Below are 13407 nucleotides of genomic sequence, written 5' to 3' on the forward strand. Positions count from 1 at the left end.
AGGGCCTGGGAGGACCTGTGGAAAATATGATTAGGGTTACTCCTGTCCTTTTTTTAACATTGTTACTTATGAGTTGAAATGCCTTTCTAAAAATATCAGCAGATCTGTTTATGTTAAATGATTAACATGTTTAGACTTTCAACAGATAAGCTGTCATGCTTTTTTGAGTCAGTAATTCCTTTATCCTACCTGTCTAGGCTTGTGGCTGTTGAATTCTTACCCTGCCTAAGCTAATGCCATCCCAATCACCTAAAGCAATGCCAAGAATTTCATCATCCATGCAAAGATCTGATTCATGTCAAGACAGGTGTAAAGTTTCTCAAGCACACTTATGTGTAATTACTGTTTAACTTTATTTTTCAAAGGTCTTTCCAAGCTAGCTAAAATGATCAGCTTTGAGCTCCCAGATTCTCCCAGAAATTGGATTTCAGTGCCTGATTAGTGGTGCTGAGCCCTTTCAGAAGTATCGCAAAGTTCCCGATACATGTGCGCGCACTGAATTGCAATTTACATCATAAAAGCCAGTATCATGAATAACAGCTTGAAAAATGTCTTTTTTTTCCCCTTCAAGTAAGGAATTTTTAAGATAGGTCTCCCTTGAGCCCTTCTTTCCCTTCAAGTTGGTATTTAAAGTGTGACTTTTACTACTTAAGGAATTTTCTTAGAGCTATGGCAACATTATAAATTACAAAGACACCAGCAGGCTCTGACAATTAAGTATTTTTATTGTATATTAAAATAAGCAACATTATTAAAATGATAACATTGCAAAGAAATATTTAATGCCATCTTTCTAATTTTGCAATCTGTAAAATACACACGTTGGATTACATTTATGCTCTTTAGTAATGTATATTACGTGTCTTTGTGTCCCCAAGAATGAAGCCCTAATGACTCACGAACTGTCTCAAAGTGTACTAAATAAGATTAAAGAGCTGGCCAGTGACCTTAACAGTCAATTAGGCTATGCATTACTCAGCCCAGTATTTGTGGAGTGTAGAAGGGAAGCGAAAACTCATTAGCTAAGATGCTGATGCTTGAAACAAACAAGATTTCTCTAAAACCAGGAACTGGTCTTGTTGCTTAAGTGGAGATCGAAGCGCTTGCAGTAGGTATGTCTTTGCATATGTGTGTTTGAAAGTACTGCTGGTGTGGTCCTGGGGAGTTGTCCTGGTTTCAGCTGGGATAGTTAATTGTCTTCCTAGTAGCTGGTACAGTGCTATGTTTTGAGTTCAGTATGAGGAAAATGTTGATAACACACCGATATTTTCAGTTGTTGCTAAGTAATGTTTAGTCTAAAGTCAAGGATTTTTCAGCTTCTCATGCCCAGCCAGCGAGAAAGCTGGAGGGGCACAAGAAGTTGGGATGGGACACAGCCAGGGCAGCTGACCCAAACTGGCCAAAAGGGTATTCCATACCATGTGACGTCATGTCTAGTATATAAACTGGGGGGAGTGGGGGCGGGGGGATCGCTGCTTGGGGACTTAACTGGGCATCGGTCGGCAACTGGTGAGCAATTGCATTGTGCATCATTTGTATATTCCAATCCTTTTATTATTACTGTTGTCATTTTATTAGTGTTATCATTATCATCATTAGTTTCTTCTTTTCTGTTTTATTAAACCGTTCTTATCTCAACCCGTGAGTTTTACTTCTTTTCCCTGATTTTCTCCCCCATCCCACGGGGGGGGGGGGGGGAGGAAGTGAGTGAGTGGGCGGCTACGTGGTGCTTAGTTGCTGGCTGGGGTTAAACCATGACAGGAGTGAAGAAAAGCCTGCTAGGGACCTTTTGAGCTCAAAGCCTTTTGGAATAGATCCTGCCAGGCGTGGATGGCATTGGGTCGGGCAACAGCAGGTGCAGTAGGAGATGGTGCTCAGGTTTTGGGATGTGCCACCTGAGAGATTATGCAAAGACAGCACAAATGGGAGGGCTGGTTTCAGAAACCTCGTGTTTCACAGAAGCAGCAGGGCAAGGAAGAATGTCTTTGGATGCATGCGGGAATGTGAGCAGAAAGGCTGTCATCTTTAGGATGACATTTAACTAATCATCTGCATGTAGTTTTATATTGCGTTCAGAAGCATCTTAGAGCAGTCCTAGGCTGGGGATGGCTGCTCCCCTTGGAAGACGCTATGTGGTGACAAAACTGAACCAAGAGTAGTGACAACAAAAGTGACGCGGGAGCTGAGCTGGCAGCTGGTCATGCTGCTTCTCAGCAAAACAGTGGTCCTTGAGGGCTTCTCGGTTTTATACTGCTTCTTTTCTGGTATGTGCAGTTATGTATGCTTTCAGCTGACCCTGAGAAGTTCTATCGTTCTTAATGTAAACTCAGGTTTTAGGAAATAAAAGATGACAGACTCAGTCCATACAAAATGTGGCTGAAAGTACAGTTTGAGTGGCATGCAGTAACATCTTTTAAAGTAAATCAGGGTTTTTTTTAACTTAAATTGGGCAGAATCTTCCTGATCTAGGTCATAGTTTATCTGTAGGGTTTTCTTTTAAAATAATTTCCTTAATAATGTCCATCTGATTTGTGGGCAAGGGTCAGGGGAACCTGGAAGAAAAGCATACTTTTGCTGTTCAGATGAATGGGAGAAGAAAGAAAAGGAAGCCTTTTCAATCATGTCAGGCTGAATCTAAAGCATCAAGGAATGATGTTACAGGAGAACCCCTGAAGATAAACTGTAACCTAGATTAGCAGAATACAGATTAAGTTTTCAGGAGTTTGGAGACTGCAGTGCATCCTGAAGGAGTCTTCTGACATTCATTTAAACTAAAATTGCTGTATGGTTGCTCTTTCAGGGATATAAAAAAATACCTAAAGTTTCCATTTGAATGTTATAGTCCTGAAGTTAATAAATTAAAGTGAAGACTGCTTGAAAAGATTAAAAAACCCAAACTCAGGATTTTCCATTTGACCTGGCTATTGCTAGGGAAGTATTATATATCTGTGTGATTATGGTTTGGGGGATTTTTATGCATGCAGTGTTACCACTGAAAGCTGGACACTGGAGTCACAGTTAAAACCGAGACTTCTGCAAATTAGTTTTCTTCATTCTGACTTTAAAGTATAGAACAGTTGTCATCAGGCCACACTGTCCTCTTATAATTCTTTAAATATTTTTATTTTTTAACTTATTTGCATTTTGGAAAATGTGTTGCGATACCATGTTCTAATTTAAGGGGTGTTTTCTGTAACGTAGGTTATGTATTTCTACAAAATGTTGGCACAAAACTTATGTGATTCAAAGTGATTTGATTGTGTGTTAATGCCACATTGGCCAGAACATATTAATACTTAATGCAAAACAGTGAGTTACCTGTAATATGGTGAACTGTATTTTCTGCCTGTATTTAAATGACAAGCCTCGAAAGGTCATTGGCTGAATTCATTGGTGTAGCTCAGCATTCTTTATGTATAGCTATATATGTGGGTTTTGTTGTTTTTTTTTTTTGGACTTAGGAGTCTTTACAGGTCTTTTTATCTTACAAGTGAGTGCAGTGCTTTACTATATTGGAGCCCAAAGGGCATGACTGCTGGCCATTTACCTGGTTTCACATGGTGTGTGTTGAAGAATGCGTGTGGAGAGGGAAGGGTGGGGTTTAAAGCTCCAAATCCGGACTGGTAAAATTCCCTCCTGCTTTGAAGGTATATGCTTTAGCTGTCTCCAGGGATATATGTTTTTAAAAGTGTGTTTATGAAAAAGAGCATCAGCAGAAGCTGGAGATGTTACAAGATTTAACCTTATTTGCAAAATTGAACATGAGCTTTAGCCCTCTGGTCTTTTTCATTTCCTTTTCTATTATGTAATCATTATATTGGTAGGTGGCTTTTTTTTTGTCACTTTACCTATTGTCCTGGTTTTGGCTGGTATAGAGTTAATTTTCTTTCTAGTGGCTGGTATAGTGTTATGTCTTGGATTCAGTATGAGAAGCATGTTGATAACACACTGATGTTTTCCCTTGTTGCTAAGTAATGTTTATGCTAAGTCAAGGATTTTTCAGCTTCTTATGTCTAGCCAGCAAGAAGGCTGGAGGGGCACAAGAAGTTGGGAGGGGACACAGCCGGGGCAGCTGACCCAAACTGGCCAAAGGGGTATTCCATACCATGCGACATCATTCCCAGTATATAAACTGGGGGGAGTTGGCGGGGGGGGGGGGGGGGGGGGGAGGGGGCAGATCACTGCTTGGGAACTAACTGGGATCGGTCAGCGAGTGGTGAGCAATTGCATTGTGCATCATTCGTTTTGTATATTCCGATCCTATTATTATTTTTAATTATTATTAGTTATTAATTATTATTTTCATTTATTATTGCTATTATCATTATTAGTTTCTTCTTTTCTGTTCTGTTAAACCGTTCTTATCTCAACCCATGAGTTTTACTTCCCCCCCCCCGATTCTCTCCCCCATCCCACTGGCTGGGGGGGAAGTGAGCAGGCGGCTGCGTGGTGCTTAGCTGCTGGCTGGGGTTAAACCATGACACCTATTTAATTAATTTAGCTATCTGAGGGTTATGCAATAAAAGCAGAATCACCATAACTGGCAACGTAACTTCTGTCATCCCACGGAGTCAGCACTTGCTTGCGCTCTGGTGCAGTGGGTTTGAATAGCTGCCACCCCGTGTGTGTGTTTTCTAAACCCGAGACAAGTGCTGAACTTGTTAAAAATACATGCTACATAAGTTAATGTGCATAAGGAGTTTTGGTACTGAGATCTTCTTTGAGGATACATTTACCTCTAATTAACTTGGTTTCATTGTATCTACTATCAGCATAGGCTTGGCTGAAACCAGCCAGTATTGGTTAGATTTTGGGTTTGAAGTAGAGCCCAACGGGGTGGCGGATTAAAAACTGTGCAGTTGTGACTGTGCTGGGGTTCCTGGTGCTTGTTCCAGCTCCCAGGGCTGTGCCAGGCACAAGCACCAGCTGTGCCGTTCCTGGGGGCGGAGTGCCACACCAAGCGGATACGCATCCTGTTGTACTCTCGGGCAAAATTCGGGATTTCTGAAGAGGCCTGCAATAATGAGGTTTGCCAAGCTGTGATTGAACAATTGCGTGATACCAAACTCCTCTGACTAAAATAGAGTCTGAATTTTTCCACTAATAGAATACAGAACAGCAGCAGAGACTATCAGTATTTCACTGGTCTGGCTTTTCTCTCTGTTCATACCTTCTTTCTATTCATCATTAACTCAGGGATGATTTCCAAGGATTCTGCTAATTATAATGCATTTTTCAGGGGAGGCAGGCAGCAAGACAGGGATTACTGATGGTTGCATTTGTAGTAAGAACAACTACGAGCATATGCGGATTGGAAATACTGGGTGGGTTTTTTTGGCCCAACAGTGTTGGAAATCAAGCTTTGTTGTTATGTCCAGTAAAGCAGGTTTCACTGAAAGCTGATTATAGTATATTGTAAGAGAAGGTTTTCACTGCTATCAATCTGGAAGAAAATATTTGCAGATCCATATTCAAGAGTAGACTGCTGTATTTTGTGTAACTGGAAGAATGTATGGATTTGTTGCATTTTCATCACAGCTAGCAAAAGAAAACAATTTTTTCCCCTTCTTTTTGACTAGTACTAGGGTTTTAGTCTTGCAAAAGGATTTTGTAGGTAGAAACATCAGGTAAAATGGATTCTGGATTTAGACACTGGGGGGGGGGAGGGAGGGAACCACCACCCAGCAGTTTTTGAGTGTTCATCATTTCCTGAAAATTGGACCTTTTAAAGTATTTCAGGTTGGGTACACTAGAAATTGAGGCATTCAAATTGCTAACCGCTTTTGAGAATGACAGCCAGAATCTCCATTAACGTTGCATCTTCTGCCTAGGGGATCACAGAGCAGAAGCTGATGTGTCTTTGAGGATGGAAATGGAGCAGTTTAAGAAGTTACGGTGCTTCAGATGAGATGTGGTAACAGCACACAACTGTGTCTAGTTCATTTTGCTGAAAAACAAAATAGAAATCACAGAGGATGATCTAAGACTGTTTTGCTTTGCATATATGCTCCTGTAATAAGTTGCCATGTCTCAGCTGTGAGGATGGTAATTTCCAGTTGATGAAAGGTAAATTATAGCTAGAACAGGTGGGTGCATTAAAATCGTAATGTGCTTCAAGATACCTGTCTGTGTTCACAGAGGAGTGGGACTTGCTGTGCTGGTTTGGACCAGCGGTCAGTCTAATTCGGTACCCTACCCCTGGCAATGATCAGTGCCAGATAACTGAGGCAATGTACAGGAAATCATGGATTTGATTATCAAATGTTTTATCTGCTGGGGGGGTGTTGGCTTTTTTTAATGTATCAAACCAAAACAGGCTGGTTTAGTCACTGAAAGAGTCCCTTCTGAAGTGCAGTTAAATTTCTCTTTAAATCTTTCTTTGCAGACAAGGAGTTTATTGACATTTCTTAATCATCCCCTTCAGATATCTCAGCTGAGGGTTGGTCTAAGCCATATACAGTCTTTAATCTGACTTGGCTGTTTGTTTTTTTGTTGTTGTGTGTGGGGGGGTTTTTTCTTTGTTTTGTTTTGTTTTGTTTTTTAAAAAATGTTCTTCTGCATCTCCAAAAAGCCAGAGTCATGGTGGATGAATAGCCTGGGGGTTTTTTTTGCTAACATTATAGCTGAAAGATAAAATACTAAACGGATTTCATGTAGTTATTGTATTGCTTGAGTGTGTCTTCACGTTAATTAAAATTAATTTAAACAAGGTGATAGGAGTAAAGTGCAGAGTAGGAAAAGGATAGATCAGAAAAAACAGATAAGAGAGGTGTATTCAAATAGTCAGAGCCTGATGAAATTTGCCCTAGGGTACATCAGCAACTAGCCAAGCAACCTTTGAACCATTTACAATTACTTTTTAGAAATTGTGAAGAGCAAGAGAGGTCCTTGAGGACTGAAAAGGGCAAATGCAGTACCTGCCTTTGAGAAAGGGAGATCCAGGGAATTAGAGACTAGTTAGTCTAACTGCAATGCTTAGAGAATTGGAACAAAATTTTTAATCAGTTTCTAGGAATCTGGAGGATAAGATGATGAGGACTGGCGGGAGCAGTACCTGTGATGTTACCTCGACCTTCAGTAACTTTTGACATAACCTCTTGTGGCATTTCTGTGGAATAGGGAAATATATGTATTTAATTGTACGGTAAACAAATAACTGTTTAAAAACCATGTTTGAAGAGTAGTTAGCTATAACTTGCTGTGAAAATCAGGGGGGAAAAAGGGGGTGGCATGAGGAATTGTGTGAATACACCCCTGTTTGTCTTGGGCTGAGCTTTATTTGCTGTTCTCTTTACTGGTGTGGACAAGGGAATACTTGCTAAATCTGCAAGTAAGCCCAAACTGAGAGGGGCTCAAGCAGTGTGAGGCATAGTTCAGAATTAAATGGCTACAGTAGATTGAAAAAATGTTTGGAAATCTGCAGCGTATAACTTAATGAACTGCAATGAGGAAATACAAAATGGTGAGGACGTGGCTAGGCTGCACAGCCATGGAAGAGCGCTTTGGGACATGCTGCTGGATCACCACCTATGCACAAGCTAACACTTTGTCCTGGTTTTGGCTGGGATAGAGTTAATTGTCTTCCTAGTAGCCAGTATAGTGTTATGTCTTGGATTCAGTATGAGAAGCATGTTGATAACACACTGATGTTTTCCCTTGTTGCTAAGTAATGTTTATGCTAAGTCAAGGATTTTTCAGCTTCTCATGCCCAGCCAGCAAGAAGGCTGGAGGGGTACAAGAAGTTGGGAGGGGACACAGCCGGGGCAGCTGACCCAAAGTGGCCAAAGGGATATTCCATACCATGTGATGTCATGCCCAGTATATAAACTGGGGGGAGTTGGCGGGGGGGGGGGGGGGGGGGGGGCAGATCGCTGCTTGGAAACTAACTGGGCATTGGTCGGTGAGTGGTGAGCAATTGCACAGTGTATCAATTGTTTTGTATATTCCAATCCTTTTATTATTATTTTCATTTTATTATTGTTGTTGTTATCATTATTATTTTCTTCCTTTCTGTCCTATTAAACCCAGATGTGGCTGGGGTCTGGAGGACAGATGAGAAGTGGAGGTTGTTGAAGCTGGGTCCGATCAGCCTGTGGGTGAGGAGACAGAGTGATCGGTTGCTGTCTCGACCAAGGGATGGACAAGAGGTCCTCCCAGTTTATGGCAAAGCTGTAACTCGGATCCCACCGGCGATCACAAGTATGAGAAAGGCATTGACAAGTCAAGAAAGGTGCCAAAACCTGGAGTGAATCAGGCAGAGGACTGCGTGGCTGGCCGGGGACTGGAGCAGATGTGCGAGCGGGGGCCAAGGGAGCAGTGCTTCCCATGCCTGGGCGTGGGAGGATCTGACCACGGTCACCCACCCCAAGCAGGTGGCTGGGGTGATGGCAGTGTCCGACTCTTCTGGGGGGACCACAGGGAAGGGAAAAGAGGCAGAGTTCACAGGATGCAGCAAGGGAAGTTCCAAAAGTTCAGCTTGAGAGTGGAAGATCACTGGCACAAGGGTCCAAAGAGCTTGTGGCACTTCCATCTTTGGAGGTGCTCGAAAATCTACTGGGCAGGACTCTGGACATCATGGTCTGACTTCAGAGTTAGCCCTGCTTTGAGCAGGGCTTTGGACTAGGGACTTGCAGAGGTTCCTTCCCACCTGCTTTATTCTGAGGTTCAATAAACTATCCTCCTTTTCTTTAGAGGATGAAATTTTTGACTGATAGGTGTCTCAGGTCAGCGGCAGTGCTCCTCTAGGTAGTGTTAATCAACAGTTCAGAAGGGCCAGGTATTACGGAGATTGCTTCCCTTTGAGTAGTGTCTCTTAATAACATAAAAATGTTTGTTTTCTCAATCAGGCTTCAAGAGGAAACATTGTAATCAGATGTTCAAATTTCTTCAACGCTTCAGCATTTTCTTTTGTTAGAAGCACCAGTGCATTTTCTAGGATACAGGTGTTTAAATTAATAGCCTTTAAGAAACCTTTGCATCAAGCACATGGATTGGATTGGGTGCTTGAAGGAGATTGTTGCCTTGTAATATAATAAACATGTACCTAATCAGAGAAGCTGATTATTTCCCATCACAATAAATGGAAAACATGTGATCAGTGACTTCAGTGTCTATTTCTTCTTAATGTTTTCCAAAAGTAATAGCTATGAGCTTGTAATAGTGATATGCAATCTCTAACATGCAGTGGTTAAATATTAATATACATTGGCTGTGTTTAAAGATCAAGAATGGCTCCTTAGGTAATGAAATGTTAACTCTCTCTTAAGCTCCATCAAGTTTTGTAAGGTGACTTCTAGAAGGAGAGTGTGTTGCCATTCGGAGAGGTGGTCTGTTGCATGAACCTTAGCAACAATTCAATGCAATTGTTTTTCTGGCTTAGAATATTGAGAAATCGACACTAAGGTTTCTGTCGAGGTCTGATTTAATCACTTAAAAACATAGCCAGGCTGCTTGACAGGTGACCACATAAAGCGTTCCCAAAGACTAATGGGCTGTCTTGCTCATCTGTCCCCATTTCCTTAATCATGCTGATGGGGCTTTTTGTTTTGGTTTTGAACTGGTACCATTAAGCTGACAAGGCCACCTTGTTCAGAGGAGCGGTGATTGAGGGGTTATTTCCCATGATAGCTGTGACAGTCTGTAGGGTCACGTAGTTATGGAGCTGCCCCATCCTCCCTGTTGGGACAGTCTCTCCTGTTACTTGCACAGTGGCATGGAGACTTTAGCCATCTGTGTAATCTCGGTTAATTGTGTTAGATATTTGTTCTACTCATTTAATGTTTGTTAAAGTCTTGTAAATGAAGTTGCTACAGTGTGAAATTTTATGGTGTCCAAGTTTGAAATCATCCCACTTATCTTGTTGACTTTCTTCCAAGCTGTTTCTTGTGGTGGTTCTGCTTTGCCAGCCACCATGCTGGAGTGGCGAGTGGGGGCTTTCTCCCAATTTTTACTTGATAGTTTTTGACGCCAGATGGCAAATACCATTTTACACTGTTGTAAAAGGTATTTTGTTCAAATAAAGTTCTGTTTCACATGCAATGGGGTTGACTTTTTTGGAAGTTTCAATTTATCTGTTCATCTCAGGAGCACGAATTATTGGTGTTGCTGGAGTTGGAGACCCTAACTGATGAGGTACACAAAAAAAGAAGGGCTGATACAACGTACGCTACAGATGTTATGACAAGAATGTCATATTTTTTGCTGGATAGCAGAGTGACTGATTGGCTGTAGACATTCCTGACACTGCCTGACAGAAAGGGTTATTTTATCTGAAAACAGTGCGGTTACAGATGAGAGAGCTCCTGAAAAACATCACTCACTTTTACTAGCGACATCCATCACTTCCTAATTATGGGTGCTTTCAGGTGGAGAAACAAGTTCTTTCCATTGCTCCTCCGGAGCTTTTCTTGTCACTTCGGCAGGAGCGTAGGGTTAAAGTTGGTCCTTTATCCAGGGGCAGAGGGACCTGTGGATTAAATTAATGTACATTGGTGTCTGTATGTGTTAGATGGGTATCATGCTGTTACAGGAATAGCAATGGCCAGTGACTGTGGAGAATGAATAACTCTTTGTAGCTTAACCACCTACTTTGAAGCACAGAAGATCTGTTAAACTTTTTTGTTTGGAAGTCAGGAGTTTTCATTGTCCTTTGAAAAGCTGAATCAGATCAGAGTAAGTCATGAGTCCAGTGAAGAGAGAAACCCGTGATACCTGTTCAGAAACAGGAGAGAGTCTCTGAATCTCAGTTTTCCAACACATGTGCTTATTTTTGGTGGCAGGAGCGTGGCTCCCCTGGATGGTCCAGGAGCTCTCACCCCTCTGGATGTCCCTGGAGCTGCCTTGGCCATGGTACCTTCTTCCCCAGCCCGTGCCGGCTGCTGACTCCTGCTGCCTCCAGGCATGGCAGAGGGCAGGGTCTTCCCGCACCTCCTGGCCCGGCACAGTGGCTCCTGGCAGAGCTGCCTGCTTCCCACAGGGGCTGGGCTAGGGCCACCACCAGGACAGAAACTCAAGTGGGATTTTTCCAAAATGCTGAACTGGCGTAACTTTTTCCTGCTGAATTTGTTGGTCCTAGTACCATACTTCACACTTTTTCCAAAAGCCATATACATTTTTTGGAAAGCCATATACATTTTCAATGCAGTCTCTAGCACCCCTAGAGATCTGATGCCAATTGATTCCAAATCCTCTGCTGCTTTTTGGCATCAGAGCAGACATTGGCAGCTGTGTCCATTATACAATGGCCTAACTGATCAGAAATCGTCATATCCACGGGAGCCCTTTGCACAGCTGGGTATCTTCCACTCTGGTTTGCTTCAGCCCACCTTCTGTGTGGGCTCAGATTTGAAGCTGGGCTCTTAAGAAATTTATTTTCCTTTGCGATGCTAAATAATTCTCTTCCCGTAGTCTTACAGCAAGAGCAGGGCAGGAGATTTACTTTCTCTGTGTGCTACTGTTTACATACGGATAAAAATAACAGTTGGTTCAAGTATTGTTTGTTTTTATGTATAGATGTGCTGTGTGCTCCACCCATGAGCGTGCCCCTCTGCCTAGATTTCTTTGTATTTTGTTTGTGCGGCCCGTCGATCAGACCACAGGTATGGAGATGCTGAGGATACCATGGCGATACGGTCAGCATAGGTGCCTGTGTGCGTGGTGTGGTCAGGGAGGAATAAATGAGCATTTTCAAAATTGTTGTTTAATTCCAATGACTCTGCAGATGGTGGAGTATTTACAGTTGCTGAAATGCTCTGTGCTGCCTCGTGCTGCCTTTTCTCTTTGAAGAGTAGGTGCCTTGGAGCCCTTCCCTGGCTGCTGGTAATAGCAGTAATTAAACATACCTGGTAATGACAACAGACCTGATGCACCTTCTGCTGCTGAGGACACTGATGTCCTGAGGTCGGGAGTGTCCATTGCTGTTTCCTACAAGCCCTCAATTTAAATGCAGGCTGAAGGTTAAAACTACAGTCCATAGATAAGGTGGGAATGGATGGCTCTGTTCCCCAAGTACATCCTTGGCTTCCTCCTGGGAAGTGGAAGTAGGATGGCCAATGTCCTGTTGAGCCGAGTTCGTATTTTATTGTTTCACTTTTGTCCTTTATTTTGTACCACTACAGCAGGGCCTCTTTGCAGGAAGACCCAAAGTTATCGTTTGTTACTTCAGATATAAAGAGGGAGGGCAAATGGGATGAAAGCAATTTAAAACAAAAAGCGTAGGCTTGGTGATGCTGTGGTCCCCAGACTTGCCAAAGCTTCAGTGGCCAAAGACCCCAAGAGCTGGTTGTGAATAAGCATCGCCCATGGGTTGGAGCTTCAGAGTTCTGGAAACGGCTCTGGACATCTAACACATTAAGTAAAAACCCCAAATGTTAATGAAGTTCTAGAGAAAGAAGGGAATTGCACTGATGGTTAAATTTATCTTTTCCTGAAAGTATGAGTCAAAGTTTAGTTTACGGGGGGGGGGGGCAAAAATCCCCCACTCCAAAACCTGAAATACCCCATGCCCCCTTTTTTGAGGTCTGAAAGACTGAAATGAATCATTATCTATCAGCTCCCCAAAGACTAATTTGTGGGGAACGTGGTACCAGAGCAGAGGCTTTTGCAGGGGAAATGTGGGAGAGCCCATCTGTCAATATTGTTCTTGCTGCTTTTCCAATGCTTTTACAAATTGATAGTCTGGGAGTTGTCTCTGCTGCAGGTAAAGCCAGTTTCAGGCCCTTGTGTGCTGATATTTTATTGAAGTGAGACATGAACGCTCCAGGGGAAAATGGCATTGTGAGATAAAGGGCTCTGATACATGCATATAGCTTAAATGTCATCTTACAAAAAAAGAGATAAAGCAGACGTTAATTGTAAAACTGTACTTCATGTACATTTTTTTCGTTACTGAAGTTATTTTGCCTAATTTGGTGTTTCTGAGCACATGACTGCTGTGTTTATCCATCCTAAAACTGTTTCTTCGAAACAGTTTTGTGATTATGCAAATACATAGTTTTAATAGAGTCATAGAATGGTTTGGGTTGGAAGGAACCTTAAAGATCATCTGGTTCCAACCCCCCCTGCCACGGGCAGAAGAGAGAATAGATTTAGTAGTCTCTGATTAGAGAGAATATTTTCTTCCAAGATTAAGAGTCTGAAGTAGCAGTTGATTTTATAATTTGTTTTGAAGGAGAGAATTGCAGGTACACATTTTCTTCAAGCACTAGATAAGCGGTCTGACTGGAATAGCAGTTTTAATCTGTTTTAATGATGTTTTTCCAATATGAAAAGGGCCAAGAGATGCGTAAGTCTAAAGGTCTACTGGTAATTGTCGAAGTGATGGGAGTTGTTTACAGAACATACAGTGACTGGATGGTTGCCTCTCACTAAGAGCGTATATGTGACCTTTGTTCTTGGTTTAAAGTATAA

General features: G+C 42.2%; 1 protein-coding gene across 15 annotated transcripts in view; it reads left to right on the forward strand.

Moving 5' to 3' along the window:
- Positions 1–13407, forward strand: part of PTPRF (protein tyrosine phosphatase receptor type F) — a 394257-nt gene that overhangs the window by 96157 nt on the left and 284693 nt on the right. The window lies entirely within an intron of this gene.

Source organism: Harpia harpyja, chromosome 11 (genome assembly GCF_026419915.1).
Source record: "Harpia harpyja isolate bHarHar1 chromosome 11, bHarHar1 primary haplotype, whole genome shotgun sequence".
NCBI lineage: Eukaryota > Metazoa > Chordata > Aves > Accipitriformes > Accipitridae > Harpia > Harpia harpyja.